The sequence below is a fragment of the Pelobates fuscus genome, chromosome 6 (assembly GCF_036172605.1).
Source record: "Pelobates fuscus isolate aPelFus1 chromosome 6, aPelFus1.pri, whole genome shotgun sequence".
NCBI lineage: Eukaryota > Metazoa > Chordata > Amphibia > Anura > Pelobatidae > Pelobates > Pelobates fuscus.
The window spans coordinates 72717148-72738736 of NC_086322.1; positions in this window are offsets into that span (position 1 = coordinate 72717148).

The window sequence follows — 21589 nt, forward strand, 5'->3', positions numbered from 1 at the left end:
CGCTTCTAACTTCTAACACTCCTAACACTAACCTATTGTGTGGAACCGTATCGAAGATCACATCCACTGCAACCCCCTGATATATATACTTCTACTTACATCTTCATATGATGCAATTAAGTTAGTTTGACATCACCTATGCTTCATAAAACCATGCTGATATTTGCTAATAACAATGTTCTTACCAATGAATCCCTGAAAAGTATCCATCACTTAACCTTTCAGATACTTTTCCAGCCACAGAAGTTAAGCTCACAGGTGTACGTTTATAGGAACTACATCTGCCTTCCGCCAATCCTCCAGCACAAATCTTGAAAGAAAAGAATCCTGAAAGACTAAAAACAAAGATTCCCTTATTTCCACACTTAGTTCCTTAAGTACTAGTGGGTGAATACCATTAGGCCCTGGGGCATCAGGTCATCAGCCTTTTCTTTTTAGAAATAATTAATAAGAGGGGAGACAGGAGTATCTTAGTAGAATAGTGGTTTACTCTGCAGCAGTTTTTCTGTAGACTTCAGTACAAAAATTGTTATAGACTAAGCAGGAATATCGAACGCTGTTTATTGAGATCAGCCCAAAATGTCTGGAAATGGGATTTTAATAAGAATGGTACAGCCCTAGAAACATTTTGAAAGTGTGATTTAAGGCTGTAGATGCATGCAGGAAAAACATATGTCTTCAGGAGAACAAAGAGGGCAACTTGGGTTTTATTTGATTATTATTATTTGATTAATGCATTTGAATAGCTTGAGACACTGTTATGGAGCAATGTATTTGGTGGTGAATATTTTTTGGTAGATAATTGTACACACTTTTTGTACAAACTTTTTATGAACAAAACATTCCGTTCCAGTTTTTGTTTACTTTTTCAGGCAAAAAAATAAATACTTTAACATATGTTGAAACATTTGAGAATATGTTATTAGAGGAATTTGATGAAATAGAAATGAAAACTCATAAAACTTCCAATTTAACCAAGGAGGAGTATCTAAGTTTGAAAACCCTTGTAGAAAGAGAGGATATTACAATCAAGGAGGCAGACAAGGGAGGAGGTATAGTCCTACTGCCCAAAGAATATTGTAACAAGGAGGCATGTAGAATGTTGGGAGATGAAAACACAAATAAAATATTAGAAAAAGATCCCACTAAAAAGCATTTTATTTTTATATTTATATTTATTTACTTATTTTTTTCAGTTTTATTTTATTTATTTATTTGTTTTTACATTTTTTATTTTAGTTGTGCATGTGAGTACATATCAACTTAGTAACGCCACAACAGTGTATGCAGTGACATAGCAGTGAAACAATGGCATGAAGAACATTGGACATTTTTATAGTATATGGTATAAACATGTTTAAACAGGCTTAAACATCCTAACACATCGCATATTGGAGATTCGAGGGACAGGGTGTATAGGGCGTGCGTGCGTGTAGGTTTGTATGAGTGCGTTTACTTTGTAGATTATAAACAAGCATGTACTTTATGACATGTCCCAGGGTTACAGAGATGGGTGACAGTATGAGTGGTGCATGCGTGTGCTTCAGTTTGATTCTGGAAGTGTAATATGTATATCCTAAACTGGTTTAAGCTTTCAAACTTGTCACCTTAGTAAAGAGTTGGGTGAGAACATGTCCTGGTATTAAATAAACAGGCTACGTGTCTAAGATTAGTGAGCTCAATTAAATAAATAGTGATGGGTGTGGGGCTAACATGCTGTCCTCATAAGGGTATCACGAACCAGAAAGAATTTTGTGAAGTCGTCGGGTATGACTTGATAGGTGTAACCCAAGGTATGTTGAAGTGGGAAAGAGTGCAGTCTCCTAGTTGCCTGAGAGCATGCGCTTGGGAGCATTGACTGAGGAGGTCAACTGATACCTCTGCTTGGTTGGGGTGTTCCGTGAGCCTTGGGTGGCCCCTGGGTAACGGTGCAATGCGGTTGTGGGGTGGTCACTCTATTTCCCCAGGCCATGGTGAGTGTAAGCTCCATGGTTCCACTTCTTTGGCACCTTCGGGAGTCTGGGTCTGCCCTTTGTCGGGCGTGTCGGTGGGTCCGGGTTTTCCGATGTTGCCTGCGGCCGCTGGGCCTCCGGCGCTGTGGTTGGTGTCGCAGGTAGGTTTCGGGCTAGGTCGGTTTGCAGGATGATCAGAATGAACTGTTTTAGCTGTTTTGCGCTGTGTGTCTGAGGGAGGCTCTTTCCACCTCCGGTCCCCCTACCGTTTCGCCCCCTCCTCCGGTTAAGGTTGTGCTGGCCTGATGCGGTGCTCTAGTCTCTCCCAGAATCTATTAAAGATAGTGTCAAGTAGTGTACCGTCGGCTCTTGGGTCCGGCCTTCAGGCTTTGCATGTGTGAGTGCAGTTTGTAGGGGTTTGCCTAGGGGGTTGAGAGGCTTGCTATTCCCCAGGCCCTGGCCTGGTGTTTACCGCGGGGTAGGAGGGACCGGGATGACCCCCACCGGTCCATAGGGGGGGGAACGGGTTCTCATGCCGAGCTTTGTTGCGCACCGTGGCCGAGGGAGAGCGGCCGTCTTTCCCGCGATATCTGCGTGCGTCGTGCTTCAGGTTAGGCCGCAAGGCCATTCCACAGTTCCTTTGGGGGTAGTTGCAAGATTTGGGTACCGTTGTGTGCCCACTCGGATGCAGACCGGCCTCCGGGCTTCAGAGGGTTATTTTTGCCGTGGAGATTGCTGTTTTGCGATTTTTGTGGTCTTCGATGTCGGAGCTGCATTCAAGCATGTACGGCCATCTTGGCTGCCAGGCCCCTCCCTTCCATTTTATTTAATTTTTATTTCAATTTGTATTCTTATTTTTATTCATATATCTTTATTTTTACTTTTATTTTATTTTTATTATTTTATATTTATTTTCATTTACATAAAAAAATCTCCAAATTTTGCATATTCTTTATTTTTTATTATAGTATTTAATTCAGATTTTTATTTTTACTTATCTTTTCATCCTTTTTTGTTAATCTGTAATAGTTTTGTACAGACCATTTATGTAGTATATCAGTAAAAAGGTGGATAATTAATATATCAATAGAAAGACTATATAATAGATATTTATTTTTTATTACAAATCAATTCCGAGACTACCTCCTTAGGATCGCCTTATTTATGTATGTGCATGTATTCTCATTTCCCACTTCCGCAATACCCACGATAACTCAAGTCTCTTCCTAGAGTTCACAAATACAACAAATAAAGCTAAGTTGCATCCCAGCATGGAACATGTAGCAAAACGTAACTACCCTAACACATAATCAGGAAGTAGCAGCAGCGGTGGAACGCAAACAAGATGGCACTGGAACACAGGACGGCATTCCGGAAGAAAATTGTTCCGTAACTACAATCAGCTGAAAGCGAGAACGCAAGGAATTAACTTGAAGAGGTGAAAAAACACTATCCAATCAGGAGGGAGTATGGGATGAATGCCCACAGAACCACCAATGACTAAAAGGGAATAGCCCTATTTAAAGGACTGGGGGGAAAGGGGATATTAAACAGCTTTACATTTCAATTGTGTTATTGAATGTCATTTGCACTTTATTATTATCCCTGAGGAAGTCCACAGAAGTGGAGGAAACGTGTTGGATGAAATTTTTAAATTACTTTGTTGTTTTTAAATCATTTGTACCAATAAATCTATTTGAAGCTTGGAGAAAGATTTCCTGGTCTTCTGATTTATCTGGGATCCGATCCGCAGCAGGAGGAACCGAAAGAAGGTGTTAGCTCCCCAGCCTAAACCAGGGGAGGCACCCCAAGGTGCAGATTATATGGGTACACTGTGAGTGCATTCTGAAAAGTGCAATCTTGTTGTATCATACTTTACTTCACTATGTTTCGTTTATTTTTTTCTTTTCAGATGCTTAGCTGATTCCCAAATATTGTGTGTATTGTGTGGAAAAAAAATACAAAGATTGAGATTTTGTAATGTGCCTTATTCTGCATCAGCAAATATCATTCCATCAAAATGTTCAACTTAATTGACTTCACATATTTGTTTTCAACCTCATTAACTATGTAACTAGGTCTCACTCTTGACACATGAAAAAAAAATAGTCTGTTTTAATCCACCCGGGGCTCAGGAGCTTTTCATGTGATTGTAGTTCTTGCCCACAACTTTTTACATGATTCTAATCACCCATGCGTGGAATTTAATGTCGGTCTCCCGATTACTCTATGACATTTATTGATTTATTTATTTTTTCTAGTGAAAATTTCAAAGACTTCCTTTCTGCCACTACTGTCGCCACATGGCTGCTCTGTTTAACATTTTCAGCTCGTGCATAGGACGTTATTAAAAAAAAAAAATCATTGTTTTCAAAATTTTTAGATGAAATTTTCATTGATTACTAAATCCAACATAAAACATTTTGTACCTTTACATGCATCCAAAGACATATTTCACATGATTTTTCACTTATATGACTGGCATTTTATATAACAAAATAATGTATTTAGAGAGTACTATTCTGAGGACGCTCAAAGCTCCTGACATATGGTCTTTGTCTTAAATTGAATAGTGCTTATTTCATTGACTACCAAAAGATTAAAAATAAGTTTAAAAAGGTTCTACAGGTGGTACATTAGCCAACAGAAATGATCAATGCCCATATGATATTTGAAGTTAACCACACTGACTCAATGTTTGCTCAGTTGTCACACTCAGTTTACAAGTATACCTTAAAGGGACATTCTGGACACCGATATAACTTTAATGCATTTGATAGATTTTGGCCTCATTAATATGTTGTATTTTTTTTTTATACTGAAATAAAATAATAAATAAATGTTTTGCAGAATTCTGCACAATAAGCGTGCCTCTTTAGCCACACCCCTTATGTCAGAAAGACTTCCTTATCAAACGTATGCACACAACTACTAAAGAGATTTAAATTTTTTAACCTTTCTTCACTAAAATGCTCCATTCCTTTTATCAATTTTGTAGCTCGTCTCTGCCCTTTTTCTAGAGCCATGATATCTTTCTTTAGAACAGGCGCCCAAAATTGCACAGCATATTCAAGGTGTGGTCTTACCAGCGATTTATAAAGAGGCAAAATTATATTTTCATCCCGAGAATTTATGCCTCTATTTATACATAACAAAACCTTACTGGCCTTGGCAACTGCAGATTGACATTGCATATTGCTGCCTAATTTGTTGTCTATAACAATTCCCAAATCCTTCTCGTGTGTGGTTATCCCTAATTCACTACCATTTAGTGTGTAAGTTGCTTGTACATTCTTAACCCCGAAGTGCATAACTTTGCATTTCTCTACGTTAAATTTCATCTGCCATTTTAGTGCCCAGTCCCTCAATCTATCCAAATCTTTCTGCAGCAAGGCAATATCCTGCTCACATTTTATTACTTTACAAAGTTGTATGTAATCTGCAAACACTGATACATGGCTTTCAATGCCTATTTCAAGATCATTTATAAGCATAATGAGGCCAAAATCTATCCAATGCATTAAAGTAGCATTGGTTCCCAGAGTGTCCTTTTAAGTAGAAAATATAGTATGCTGGACATAGATATCAACTCCAATTGGAAGCCATAAATATATTAACAAGTATGCAAAACCTACTTTAACCCCTTAACGACCAAACTTCTGGAATAAAAGAAGTTTGGTCCTTAAGGGGTTAAGGGGTTAAACATGGTTAAAACAGACTTTCTTTTGAAGGAGCGGCATTGCTATTGCAAATATAGTAAAATGAGAAAGATATATCTGATGGACTTTAGCCAGTCCACAAACTCGTGTTTTTATTATTTTTTTCTAAATGCAATACATTGTCTGCCAAAAACTGATCTTTATTATATATGAATTTCTGATTACATATTTATCCATGAGAGCAAGATATCAATCTGTTAGTGGACATACATTTTTTTTTTCTTTTACGTTAATTCTAACATTGCTGTTTCTCAAAACGCAATTTGGAACAGTGAAGAGAACCAACGTTTTCACATGCTAGTTCATCCCTATCTTGCCAGGATTAATTGTAAAGTCTTACATATTGAATGTGTCATTTATCGTAAAAAGAATCTGATTATGATACATTGTCTTTATTTTTACTTTTGGCTTTCTTGAATCCAGCATACTTTGGTTTTATGACATCTTTTAAGCATACAAATTATTTATCTGAAATATAGCAGAGGCTGCACACGTGGGTGCGTAGATGGGTCTCTGGGTCTACCTGGTCTTCACAGATAGTCCATTTCACAGACATTAATGTAATTAAGGTAATGGCACACATGTTGTGTTTACTTTTGGTAGACCAAGATATATCTATCCCTTTTTATTCTTTTTTTAGTGCCTGTCAGTCTTTGAGCTTGGGCCTTCTGGATATGTTTATGATCCCATGGTGTCTAAGCTATTGGATTTCATTGGGTCATTGAGAGCTAGGATCCTTTGGTGTGTGTATAAGGAATGTGGCCACTTAGTGTGCCCTTTCAAATTTTACAATTGCACATTATTTTGACAGAAATAAAAAAAGAAAAATGTATTCATCCTTTCCCTGATTTACTTTTCTTGGTAAAGATCCATGGAAGACTTAGCTATACTCCAACGCACATGCATACAGGCACGCACACATTTAATTTAAAGAAAATTATTCAAACAATAGAAATAGTGATTGCTGATTTTCAATTTCAGCTCTAAAATATAATAGAATTTAATATTTTTTAGTAAAGGTGGATTTTGGTAAGGGAATCACAAAAATCATACAATTCCTTATTAGTGAGATAGGTGTAACGACTCGAGCCTGATTGGCTAAAACGCTGTAATATGACTTATTTATGTCACAATATAAATGGGATTGTCTAGCCCTTAAGGGGTTAAACAGAAAATGATTCTTTAATACAACAAACGGAACGATGATGTTGCAGATAGTAAATTCTACAGTAAATGGACTATGGGAAAGACTATGACAGTTAACAGCAGAGTTTAGCTGGATCAAATAAGCTCAAGGGAAAAATCACAGACAGCAACAGAAAATCAGTGCCGACAATGGTGGTACAGATGGGCAAATGCAATAGTGGTGATCAATAGCAATCCAAAGTCAGGGAGAACAAGCTGACAGCATGCCAATGAAACATCCAATAGAGTAGCAGAGTATCAGTCAGGAGGAAATGCTTATTTAGTGGATTAACAAAAAGATATAACTTAAATGGATACTCTAAGCACTAACATCAGTTCATCTTAAGGAAATTATTCGAGGGCATAGATGCTGGTCCTGCAGCCATGCACATTAAATCCAGTGCAATTTTTAAGAACTGGAAACATTTACATTTTGCAGTTTCTACTTCTGACTGTCAGACCTACGCTAGGTGCTTCAACTTATGTCGATTTAGTGACTGTATCTATTTAATTTTGGTGGAAGCATGCAAACCATAAGGATGCTGAATGCTGGCTGTGTGTCCAATATATCTTATGGACAATCTTTGGAGTGCTGGTGGTAATTGCCACACATGTAATGAATGTCTGCAATGCTTCTCTATGTGAAGCATTTAATTGGACAAAAAGTTATTAACCAGCAGGATACAGCAACCCAGACAATGTTTTAGTCATTTTTATGTTACGTAATATAGCTTCAAAATTTGAACATTGATATCTAAATATCTAGCAAGAATCTCAACATACGTGGGATGTTTACTGAAGAGAAGAGTTGTTTTAATCTACAGAATAGAGTTTGTCCTCAGAACATGATGCCACAGAACTCCCAACTGTCTTGACTTTGTTTCCTAGTGTCACACTTTTGTGGACACCAGGGAACTGTCCCCATAAAGTGTAGAATGATCGTATGATTAGACGTGTTTTCCCTAAGCTCAACGTACCAGGACCATGCAGAGTGGACCGAAACACCGGTTTATGCATGTCCATCCCTAGAAGGCTGGCCTGCTTGATTGGCAGTCAGCCTGGCATGCCTTCATGCCAAGCTGATCTGCCAATTCATGGGGCGAAACCACCCTTTAAGCGGTGCAAGTTTTGCGATTCATGTCACTGGCCTACCAATGTTTACCATGTCCTCCAGTGGACCCACATTATGGGACAAGGATATAGGGGCAAATAACTCCGGGATAACTGCACCTTTCTTTATCAGTGTTTTGTTTCTGTTGTAGAGAATGGAATTATAAATTTCTTGTAGGAACAAACTGCAAAAAGCAATGTGGGTTTGCACTCTTTGTTTAGAGGACCATGATGTATGACTGTCATTTAGGAAAAAACATTATGAAACAAGTGGTGGATATTGCATACTCAATTGCAAGACAATTTGTAATACAAAAACAGAAGGTGGTGAATAGTGATGTGTAACAAATGATGGATTAAATAAGTAATTTTACTGTATAATGTGGCACTCAATGTTCTCTCTTTGTAGACAAAAATAACTAACAAAAAGAATAGACCACTGATGCTATGGCATCATAAATATACATGCCCATTGCTGAAGCTGTTTCTGACTGATTAAAAATAATCAGTAAATTTTAAGTAAAATATTTGGAGAGTTTTGTGAGCACAGCAATCTGAAAGTGCAATAAGGGCAGACAGTACTTAGAGTGATACATGCATGGGTTATTATCAGAGCATTGCAACACACTCAGCTAATTGGTTTCCCTGTCAACCAGATTATGCAGATTACACAGCAATTTTCCAGTGAACAGAACAGTTACCTGTGCATAAAATTGTCAGAATTATTATGGGTTTGTCCTTCCTCTCGCCATCACTGAAAACGCACTGAGCAGCTACTGTGAAATCAAAGTAAACCTTAATAACAGAAAATATTTTCGTTTATTGAGCTGAATGACTCACTCACTGTTTAAGAAAAAAAAGAGAGAAAAAGAAAAAAAATTGAGAAAATGTGCGTGAGAGAAGAAAGGGCTTCGGATGACTTCTAAAATATAAAGATTAAAAGATATTTAGTGAGTTGTCCTGAAAATGTTTGGGCCCAGACAACTTAGGTTATTTATTATAAAGTAACACTTCAAGCACCATAACCACTACAGTGCAGATCAATGTAAACATTTAAACCATTTCTAATGGTTTGACTTCTTAGCTGAGGTCTGCCAGTGACAGTTCTTTGCCTTAATGAGAATGCAGTGCTTGGCTCTTTGGCTGAACACAATATGCAGAGCTGAGCTCAGGGGAGCTAAAGAAAACTCCTAGTGGAAGCTTCCATCTCTCAGTCTGGAGGGGCTTTGATGTTTTAAATGTTCCTTTATATCTGCTCCCATGAAATGCTCCCTGTGATTTGTGTGCTTCACTGCATACAGAAAAGGCACCATGCCCACATGGCATTTTACTCCAATTTAAAAACCAGACAACAAATAATGGTTTTAGAGAAAAATCTATCAAGAAAAAAACATGAGTCACTCTCCAGCAAAATGAACCAGTCACCATGGACAGGGCTAGGTAAAATAGGGGCTAATGGAGCTGAAGCTCCAGGCCCATACACATTAAATAGGCCCATTGATTGAAAAATAATAATTACTTTAACTATAAATTAGTTAAGGTAAAGTTGACTTTGCACACTCTTACTGCTTTGGTCTCTCTAACACTGTGGCATGTCCACTTTTTTCTACACTCACTACATCTACATGTTCTCTCCAATTCTGCCTGCTAGTAAGAATGGAAGGAGAGTAATGGACAAGTGTGTGCTGATGGACACCAGGGAACTGTCTCCACAAGTGTATTATTAGACGTGTTTGTGCCAAGCTTACGTTGCTGAAAGAGCGCTGTCTGCCTAGTCCACAATAGTTGGCTAGACTGCATGATTGGCAGGCAGCCTGAAAAACATTCACACGTGGCTTACCTTCCAATTCTTCGAGCAGACATGCACCCTTTCTGCCTCTTTGGGCACTTTGGGCAGTGCCAGCAATGTGATATGCATCACTGGTCCACCTCCCTTTAACCTATCCACCAACATCACGCTTTACAGGTTGCCGATGTTGGGGAGGATGGATTTGGGTAAGAGATGAAACGAAAGATTAACATAGGGTATGTGTATTTTTATAAATGCAGCACCACTTCCACCAGATACATGACACTTGGGAGCTTTTACTGTTTTATATTCTGTAATTAGGCCCATTATAATTGTCAACATCAGGCCCAATGGGCTCTTAATTTGGCCCTTGCCATGGAAATCAATAGAATGTTATCATTTAGCACTTTGCACTAAGAATAGCAGGCTTTATCTTTATAAATCACTCAATAGATTTTTTTCAGGACATTTTCTACAATTACGTATACAATTAATTACAGTTGCACAAAATAAATCTTTTGGGTCCAACAGCATATACATGGTTAGAAAAAATGAAGGGATTGTGAATACTTTTATCACCCTATAAATGTATACAAGAGAAGTCAAAGTGGATGGTTCAAAGGTTCTTGGCAGCAATTAGAGTATCTTTTATCATTGTGCTTGAATTGATACAATGTGTTTGGCCAGAACTGAGTTATATCACTTTGTAGAGTTCTGTTTGTGGAGATGTACAAACTCTGTGCCAGACTCACTACTCAGCTACATTGATTTTAAATTGGTTTCAATCTAATGACCGTTTCTTACAAGCTCACCACTTGTTTCTGCTTACTAGTCTTGAAAGGAAACTAGAGTGCCAGGAAAACAACCCCACCCACCTGGTAAGGCAGAAGGGGTTAAAACCCCTTCTGTCACTTACAGTATCTGACAAAAGTGAGTACACCCCTCACATTTTTGTAAATATTTTATTATATCGTTCATGTGACAACACTGAAGAAATGACACTCTGCTACAATGTAAAGTAGTAAGTGTACAGCCTGTATAACAGTGTAAATCTACTGTCCCCTCAAAATAATGTCATCTCGTGAGGCAGACCTTATAAACGTGCACGGCAATGGCCACGCTCGCATTAGGACTTCCCCATAAGAAAGCATTATACAATTATATAGGCTCCCCCCACGCTCCTCCCCCGCCGACGTCTGCCGGCAGGGGAGACCTAATGCACATGCGCGGCAATGACCGTGCGCGCACATTAGACCTCCCCATAGGATCCTATGGGGATTCCGGCGACACTGGAGGTCCTCATGCAGAGCGTAAGGACGTCCAGCATCGTTTATATGACCAAAAGTCGTCTAAGAAGCCAGATGTATCTCTTGTGGCTGCCTGGTAGACAGCCACTAGAGGAGGACTTAAGCTTGCAAGGTAATTATTTTAGTTTATAAAAACTGCAATAATTACACTTGCAGGGTTAAGGGTGATGGGAGTTGACACCCAGACAACTCCAATGGGCTGAAGTGGTCTGGGTGCCTAAAGTGTCCCTTTAAAGAAACTGGATGGTTAACAGATGCATTGCCTTTTTTGTGGGAACTGAGTCTACAGGGAGTGCAGAATTATTAGGCAAATGAGTATTTTGACCACATCATCCTCTTTATGCATGTTGTCTTACTCCAAGCTGTATAGGCTCGAAAGCCTACTACCAATTAAGCATATTAGGTGATGTGCATCTCTGTAATGAGAAGGGGTGTGGTCTAATGACATCAACACCCTATATCAGGTGTGCATAATTATTAGGCAACTTCCTTTCCGTTGGCAAAATGGGTCAAAAGAAGGACTTGACAGGCTCAGAAAAGTAAAAAAATAGTGAGATATCTTGCAGAGGGATGCAGCACTCTTAAAATTGCAAAGCTTCTGAAGCGTGATCATCGATCAATCAAGCGTTTCATTCAAAATAGTCAACAGGGTCGCAAGAAGCGTGTGGAAAAACCAAGGCGCAAAATAACTGCCCATGAACTGAGAAAAGTCAAGCGTGCAGCTGGCAAGATGCCACTTGCCACCAGTTTGGCCATATTTCAGAGCTGCAACATCACTGGAGTGCCCAAAAGCACAAGGTGTGCAATACTTAGAGACATGGCCAAGGTAAGAAAGGCTGAAAGACGACCACCACTGAACAAGACACACAAGCTGAAACCTCAAGACTGGGCCAAGAAATATCTCAAGACTGATTTTTCTAAGGTTTTATGGACTGATGAAATGAGAGTGAGTCTTGATGGGCCAGATGGATGGGCCCGTGGCTGGATTGGTAAAGGGCAGAGAGCTCCAGTCCGACTCAGACGCCAGCAAGGTGGAGGTGGAGTACTGGTTTGGGCTGGTATCATCAAAGATGAACTTGTGGGGCCTTTTCGGGTTGAGGATGGAGTCAAGCTCAACTCCCAGTCCTACTGCCAGCTTCTGGAAGACATCTTCTTCAAGCCGTGGTACAGGAAGAAGTCTGCATCCTTCAAGAAAAACATGATTTTCATGCAGGACAATGCTCCATCACACGCGTCCAAGTACTCCACAGCGTGGCTGGCAAGAAAGGGTATAAAAGAAGAAAATATAATGACATGGCCTCCTTGTTCACCTGATCTGAACCCCATTGAGAACCTGTGGTCCATCATCAAATGTGAGATTTACAAGGAGGGAAAACAGTACACCTCTCTGAACAGTGTCTGGGAGGCTGTGGTTGCTGCTGCACGCAATGTTGATGGTGAACAGATCAAAACACTGACAGAATCCATGGATGGCAGGCTTTTGATTGTCCTTGCAAAGAAAGGTGGCTATATTGGTCACTGATTTGTTTTTGTTTTGTTTTTGAATGTCAGAAATGTATATTTGTGAATGTTGAGATGTTATATTGGTTTCACTGGTAAAAATAAATAATTGAAATGGGTATATATTTGTTTTTTGTTAAGTTTCCTAATAATTATGCACAGTGTAGCGGATTGGTACCGGGCTGTCCCACGACATGTATGAGAATAAGTGTATTTGGTCATATGGCTGGTTTAATGTGTATGTACATGTATAGAAAGCATGGTATCCGGGTATAATGACAGTTAAATGTATGTAAAGAATTGTATTCCTCTAGTTGTTCGGTAGAATCATTCAAATAAAACAAGGGAATGAAACTACCGAACAACCAGACCACCCAGGAATGAGTGTGCCTCCAATTACCGTTTGCAACAATGTTGCAAACAGGTAATTGGCAATCAGTGCAGTGTGGTCTTTGTCCTCTGGGTGGCCGCCATTCGGGAAACAAACACGTGGCGGCGGCCATCTTAAACTACCGAACAGCGGTGTTTTGCCGTCGAGTGTCTGGAACTAAAATCGGACACTTGACTAGGCAAACACCGCTGAGACCTCCATACTTCCAGAAATTCGTATGGAAACTACCGAATGACCCGCCGTTCGGTAGAAAGAGCCCCATAAACAAGGGAATTCATTCAAACCCTCTCCAGGCTCTATAACACAGGCAATTCGCCTGTTTTCATTCCCTTGTTTGTGACCGACCGCAGGGCCAAAATGCATGGAACTGTTTTCGGATACTTTACCCATGCGGTCGGTCAAATCTTTGGAACCCCATATCTCACGAACCATTCATCCGAATGGGCTAATTTTTAAGTATGTTGGTCCCCCAGAATAGAGCTATCTGGGGATGTTGGATTTGTGGATGTACCCCAAGTATTTAGGGTACATCCAAAACTCTGGGAAAACTGTGTACACAATAAGGGGATTATGATGCTAGAGGAGGGGAGGAGATCTGTGGGAGGTTACTACTTAGAGATTGGATAATGTCTTAAGTGTTAGAACCTCCTCCCTTGCATGGGAGAGGGCTTTATAAGGAACTGTGGAATAAAGCTTGTCAGTCTACTCCTGAAACTGTGTGTCGTCCAGTTATTGGGATTGCGATGGGGATACTGCTGTATTACTTTACCTGCTGGAAACCTTGCCTATGGACTTAACATCACCTTGTTCCTGAGCCTCACTGGAATCTCTAGTGGAGAATAGCTGTGCAAGATCGGCTCTCCGCTACATTGGTTGGCAGCGCTGGGATCCAAACTCACAGAGGAACAAGCGTAAATGGAGTACGGATGGAGATTGATTTTTCTGCGCTAAAACGCTCCACGCTAAAGGACCTCCTAGAGGCAAGGGGTATACAAGCCAGCAATAAGAAGAAAGCAGTACTTGTTACAGAACTCATGGCAGAGTACAGAATGGAGGGCGATTCAGTTCCGGCACAGAGGGAGCCGGGAGGAACACCACAAGGATCGGAATTCCAGAGGCAGGTTCAGTTCAGGCTATCCTTTTATGGGGAAAACCCCCCAACAGAAATTGTTACCAGGACAATGGCCGAGGTGCAAGAATTCATCCTAAGGACACAGGCACCAGAACAAAGCTCTGCAATTAATGTGCCACAGGAAGGTAAGCCTAAAATACCATACCAGGCTTTTAAAACATATGTGGAGGCAGAGGAAGATATAGACGCTTTCCTGCAAGACTTTGAAAGACTGTGTGCACTGCATAAAATTAACGCAGAGGACTGGGTACCTATTTTGGCCGGAAGGTTAACCGGGAGGGCAGCAGAGGCATATCGGACTGTACCTAATGACGAAATAAGGAATTACAGTAAAGTGAAAGAAATTATACTCGCCAGGTATGCTATAACACCCGAGGCATACCGGCGGAGGTTCCGGGATCTAAAGAAAACAGAGAAGGACTCGCACGCAGAGTGGGCATGCCGATTACAGGGGGCAGCGCTCGGGTGGGTGCAAGCTAGCAAGGCACGTTCTATGGAGGATGTAATACAAATGTTGCTGATGGAGCAGTTCTATGAGGGAATAACCAATGAGGTCCAGGAATGGGTAAGGGACAGAAACCCTACTTCCCTTACCGAGGCGGCTAGGAAAGCGGATGACTACCTGGATGCACGCAGGTCACAAAAACCTGCAGCTCCAAAAGCAACCTTTAAAACATTCGGGGGAAACAACTACACCCCAGCTCCACCGAGACCGCTACCACCACCTCCACCACCCGCTGCACAGCCCCGGTTCCGACAACCCACCGCTGGCCCCTGTCATCACTGCCAGAAGTGGGGACATTATAAAAGGGAATGCCCACAGCTACGGGACCGTTCCACCTGGATTCGTCCAGGCCCACCTCCACCCAGGGCGGCCGCAGCCCACCACTACCATGACCTAGTCACCACCCCATATGGTTCCGCAGTCCCCATTACTACTGTGGAACAATGGGAGGTACTGCACGAGGCAGATCCGGTCCAGGCCAATGTGGATAATCTACGGCACCATCGACAGACGGTATATCTGAATGGTACAGCAGTCCGGGGATTACGAGATTCGGGAGCCACCATCACTTTGGTACAGAGCCACCTGATTTCAGATCAGGCAAAACTGAACAAAACTGTTGCCGTCCGGGTAGCTGGGGGAGCAGTGTACCGGCTACCTACAGCAAGGGTACATTTACATTGGGGAGCGGGGGCAGGGGAAGTGGAGGTGGGGTTGATGCCACATTTACCGGCGGAGGTTTTATTGGGGAACGATCTGGGGAGGCTCACTTCTGCTTTTGAGCCCCAGTCACCCACCACAGGAGAGGTCAACCCTGTAGTCACCCGACAACAGGCCCGCACCCAGGACCACAACACACTGCCGGAGGTCCAGGTAAGCAACCCTACCCCCCCTCTAGAATGTGTCCCCTGGGCTCCACCTAATGAATTTGTAGCTGTAGTCGCAACAGACCCCACGCTTCAGGTGTATAGGGACAAGGTTGGCACGGGTTCCCCCGGGGCGGAGGGAGAGAAGTTTATCTGGGATAAACAACTTTTATACAGGGAAACAACCAAACAGATTACGGGGTTAGACCCGATAGCGAGGAGACAATTAGTGGTACCACAGCGGTACCGGGCTGAATTACTCCGGATAGCGCATGATATTCCGCTATCCGGACATCTAGGGGTTAGTCGCACCAGGTACAGACTAACCCAGAGTTTCTTCTGGCCAGGGATTAGCCAGGAAGTACGCAGATATTGCACGACTTGCGATACCTGCCAGAGAGTGGGAAAAAGGGGGGATCGCAGGAAGGCTAAACTTCACCCCTTACCCATAATAGAGGAACCTTTTAGCCGAATAGCGGTGGATCTGATAGGCCCCCTCAATAAAGTTAGCCCGTCAGGAAAACGGTATATTTTAACGGTCGTAGATTATGCCACCAGGTATCCAGAAGCAGTGGCTCTGACCAACATCCACGCAGAGACGGTCGCGGATGCCCTCATGCGGATATTCTCCCGGATGGGATTACCCAGGGAGATTATCTCGGATCAGGGTACCCAGTTTACCGCAGAATTCACCCAACACCTCTGGAGGATCTGTGGCATTAAGCCTATTATCAGCGCCCCTTACCACCCCCAGACGAACGGGCTCTGCGAACGATTCAATGGTACCTTGAAGCAGATGCTCCGAACCTTCGCAGAGACCCACAAGGACTGGGAACGATTCCTGCCGCACCTCCTATTTGCATACCGGGAGGTGCCGCAGGAATCCACAGGGTTCTCCCCGTTTGAATTATTGTTTGGAAGGAGGGTCCGAGGCCCATTGGATCTTATTAGAGAGCATTGGGAGGGAGACCGGAGCACAGATGGCACTCCCATCCTACCATATGTGTTGGCCTTTCGGGACCGCCTAGAAGCGTTGACCAAGACGGTACGGGAAAACCTTCAGGAGGCCCAGACCCGCCAGCGTACATGGTATGATCGGGGAGCCAGGGACCGTAGCTTTCAGGTCGGGCAGAAGGTACTAATTTTAAAACCTGTCCGACATGATAAGTTACAGGCCGCCTGGCAGGGCCCATATAAGGTGGTGGAGCAAAGATGCGATACCACCTATATTATCGGCCCCTGCACAGGGACTGGGGGGCGACGCATGCTCCATGTGAACATGCTGAAGCCCTACCACGAGCGTACTGAGGAGGTAACCGCCATCTGTGCCCCTAACACGGAAGAGTTTGACAGCTTACCCCTCCCCGATTTGCTGGGGGATGGGCAGCTGTCCGGAGATTTAGGGGAGGTTACGCTGGGAGATCGGCTGAGCCCACAGGAGCGGATCGAGGTACAGCAACTATTGGAAGAGAAACGCGACACGTTCTCTAATGTACCTGGATACACGCCTCTGGCAACTCACCGGGTCGAGACCCCAGGGCAACTACCCATGCGCCAGACGCCATACCGCATTCCAGAAGCGGTACGGGCAAACATGCGTAAGGAGATCGACGAAATGCTCCAACTGGGGGTGATTGAACCCTCAGACAGTCCTTGGGCATCTCCTGTAGTCCTCGTACCAAAGCGAGACGGTACGACCCGCTTCTGCGTGGACTATAGGAGATTGAACGAGAAGACTGTATCTGACGCCTATCCGATGCCCCGGATAGACGAGTTACTGGACAGAATGGCCAGGGGCCAATACCTCACCACTATTGACTTGTGTAAAGGGTATTGGCAAATCCCCCTGGCCCCAGACGCCATCCCGAAGTCGGCCTTTGTCACCCCATTTGGCTTGTACCAGTTTAAGGTCATGCCATTTGGGATGAAAAACGCCCCAGCCACCTTCCAAAGGATGGTGGATCGACTCCTAGATGGATTCCAGGACTATACATGTGCCTACCTGGACGATATTGCTATTTTTAGCAATACGTGGCAGGAACACTTAGCTCACATCGGAGCTGTACTAGATAGGATAAGGGAAGCAGGTCTGACCTTGAAGCCGGCCAAGTGTAGTATCGGCATGGCTGAGGTACAATACCTGGGACATAGAGTAGGGTGCGGTAAACAAAAACCCGAACCCGACAAAGTAGAGGCTGTAGCCCAGTGGCCCACCCCTAGGACTAAGACCCAGGTTTTAGCGTTTCTAGGGACAGCAGGGTATTACCGGAAGTTTGTTCCCAATTATAGCGCCCTGGCCAAACCCCTCACTGACCTGACCCGTAAGAACCTTCCCCGCCAAGTAAACTGGACCCCGGAGTGTGAGCAGGCATTCCAACAATTGAAAAATGCACTGATAAATGCCCCTGTCTTGGCAGCTCCCAATCCAACTAAACGTTTTCTTGTTCACACAGACGCTTCTATGTTTGGATTGGGGGCAGTACTGAGTCAAGTCGGGGCCGATGGCGGGGAACATCCAGTGGCTTACATCAGTCGCAAACTGTTACCTCGAGAAGTAAGCTACGCCGCCATCGAAAAGGAATGCCTGGCTGTGGTGTAGGCCCTAAAGAAGCTACAACCCTATTTATATGGACAGCCCTTTTCCTTGCTCACGGATCACAACCCGTTAGTCTGGCTGAACCGGGTGGCTGGAGACAACGCCAGGCTGCTGCGCTGGAGTTTGGCGCTACAGCCTTTTGACTTTAATATCCAGTACCGGCCGGGTAAGCAGAATGGAAATGCTGACGGGTTGTCAAGACAAACTGACTTAGAGAAATGATCCGTGAGCCCCCGGACATCCCCAAGCCGATCCGTGTTGGATCAGACTGTGTATGCCGGCTTGTGGGCAAGGGGGAGCAGTGTAGCGGATTGGTACCGGGCTGTCCCACGACATGTATGAGAATAAGTGTATTTGGTCATATGGCTGGTTTAATGTGTATGTACATGTATAGAAAGCATGGTATCCGGGTATAATGACAGTTAAATGTATGTAAAGAATTGTATTCCTCTAGTTGTTCGGTAGAATCATTCAAATAAAACAAGGGAATGAAACTACCGAACAACCAGACCACCCAGGAATGAGTGTGCCTCCAATTACCGTTTGCAACAATGTTGCAAACAGGTAATTGGCAATCAGTGCAGTGTGGTCTTTGTCCTCTGGGTGGCCGCCATTCGGGAAACAAACACGTGGCAGCGGCCATCTTAAACTACCGAACAGCGGTGTTTTGCCGTCGAGTGTCTGGAACTAAAATCGGACACTTGACTAGGCAAACACCGCTGAGACCTCCATACTTCCAGAAATTCGTATTGATACCGGAGAAACTGACGGAAGCCAAGTACAGAGAGATGGACACAGGTTTCTTCAGGAAGGAAGAGATTCTTTATTGGATCACCGATCGGGACTCAGAGGGACTAGCGTCACCAAAATACCACAAGTTCTGAGCCCCGGACAATAGTGCAGGCTCCTTATATAGGCATATAACTCCTCCCATATTAAGCTCCACCCGCACATTCTCTTAACCAATCAACACAATAAGAATTAACTTCCTGTTTGACCGCATGGCTTGTCCAGCACAATGGAGGAGGGGGAATACTATATCCTGTATTCTTGCACATGCTCCGTACACTACTGATCGTATCTTGCCTCGTGCAACCAACTGATCGATACGTCAGCATATGCACGTACACATGCCACGTGGTAATCTCGGCCTACTAAATTTATTTTTACCGAGATTCCACCACATTCCCCCCTTTGATGCCTCTTGATATTTTACAATTACTTGAGGCATCACATAACCTTAGTTTTGCTTACACCGCAAGTTACCTTGAACCAGACCAGACTTATCTTATGATGTGAATCTTCAACATTCATCTTCCTGCATTGGTTCTCCCTGATCTAGAGCCCTATATTTATATATCGCCATTATCTGTGCAGCAGCCTTCCTCTCTGCTATACTTCCTATCAGGCTTTGCACAGACCTAACTACTAAGGGGATAAGACACGGTAGGAGTAGACACAACAATAAGATCAATAGGACTCCACCTACCACTGCCTTAAGCCCTCCAAACCACTCATACCAGCTACCAAACCAACTACTTGGATTATACCCTTTCCATACCTGAGTAGGCACATGCGCTAGTCTAACCATATGGCTAGTAAGCTCAGCTATTGCTTGCCCTTCGTCGTCTATTTGAAGACAGCAATTGCTTAGGTTAAACTTCCCACATACACCTCCCTCTACTGCCAAAAGGTAATCCAAGGCTAATCTATTCTGGTATACTGCTGTCCTCATCCTGGTATTATGTTTCACTAGGAGATTGAGTGCTTGTGATGTTTCATTGGTGATAATCTCAACCACCGCCTGTAACCTTATAATGCGGTTGAGCATATAAATAGGGGTTCTATAACCAAAGGTACCATCTTCTGCCCACGTGGCTGGCCCATAATAATCTATGATACGCTGGGGAGGCCATTCATTATCTTCCCAGGTACCTATCTCTAGGGGTCCCCTTTTCTTCCTATGATTCACATCATACACTTTAACACCTAAAGTCTCACCTGTTTCAATCGGTAACAAGAAGAAGGATGGTTTGAGCATACCCAACACACATGCCCCTTCCCAGTCCAGTGGCAACTCCGAATAGGCTTTCTTACCACAGATCCAGTACAAATTTGCTGGGGCTCTCCAGGTAGATGTGATGGATAAATCAAACCACACATCCTTTAAATTGGCATATCTAGCAAACGGGTTAGATGGTTCTGAGACATTTGAAGCCGACCACCAAGTTGTATTTTTAGTATCATCATCATAAGCTTTTTGCCCTAGACAAGTTAATTCTCCTACAGAAGTATTATACATTATTCCTTTCCTTGCTATGCAAACATAACCTATGATGGAGGTCTTTAATCTCCACTCAGATTTACCTCTAACACTCAAATGATAATCGGCTTGTGCAGATATTAGTTGGTCAACTGCCTCAGAACCGGACATTACCTCCTTTGCTTCCCAAGGCCATTGGTCTCCCATGTTAGTACCTCCACACACATAGCAGTTGGTAACATTAAGACTACCGGCAATACTTTCGGCTAAATCTATGAACAGGTTCTTAGCGCTATGGGGGATCTTATTATCTATACTCATCTCTTCATAAAAGGAATGGTATACTTGATGAGTCTGGGAGGATACCGTATCAGTCTCTATTCCTATAAACAATAATGTCCCAGGATCTAAACCCGTCCCGTATATCTGAAACCCAAATAAATTTCCATACTTATCTAGGAACTTGTCGGGGTTATTTATAAGTATATGGACTGGGTTGCATTCCATAGACTTACAATATGGGCTAGTCGGCAACTTAGTCACTATCATGTCTTTATCTACTGTCTGTCCCCAAGTCGCCCACCCCACACAAGACCAATATGGGCAAAAGTTATAGTCTTTATTTGGGCATCTAGGACTCACATATTTATTTTTACTACTGGGACAAATATATTTATCGTTAGATCCATACGTCCTCTCCCATCTAAGATCCCCACATACATTCCACGGCTTTCTACCACTTGATATCGCCTTACATGCATCAAATAGCAGAACACCCGAAGAATATACGGATTCTAACACCGTCTTATTAATTAGGGTCCCCTGAGGATCTCCATTCCTGAGAGTCAACCAAATTGTACGAGGTTGATACTCCGGACTGAAGCACTTAGGTTCTCCTACTCCTAAATGGCACACACTATAGTCTATATTTAGGTATCTACATCTTGATACCTCTCCTTTACACTCGTATTGTGAATGCCAAATTAGGGTTTGGGAAATATGGTTACCTGTTCTCGTAGTCTTAATGCATACCTCACAGCTAGGAGTGTCGGTACCTCTACCTTCCTGAATATAAAAACACATGTAAATAAACACAATCAAAAGCACATCTTTCGCCGTCATCCTCAGTCTTCGTCCGTGCGATGGAACCTCAGCTTCCAGGATGTGAGGGCTGCAGGGAATGGAGTTCTGCTCGTCTTCACAGGTGTCTCTTCGAGACTTTCCTGGCTTATACACTATGTGATGGTAAGCGGACAGGCTTTATTATGGCCTTC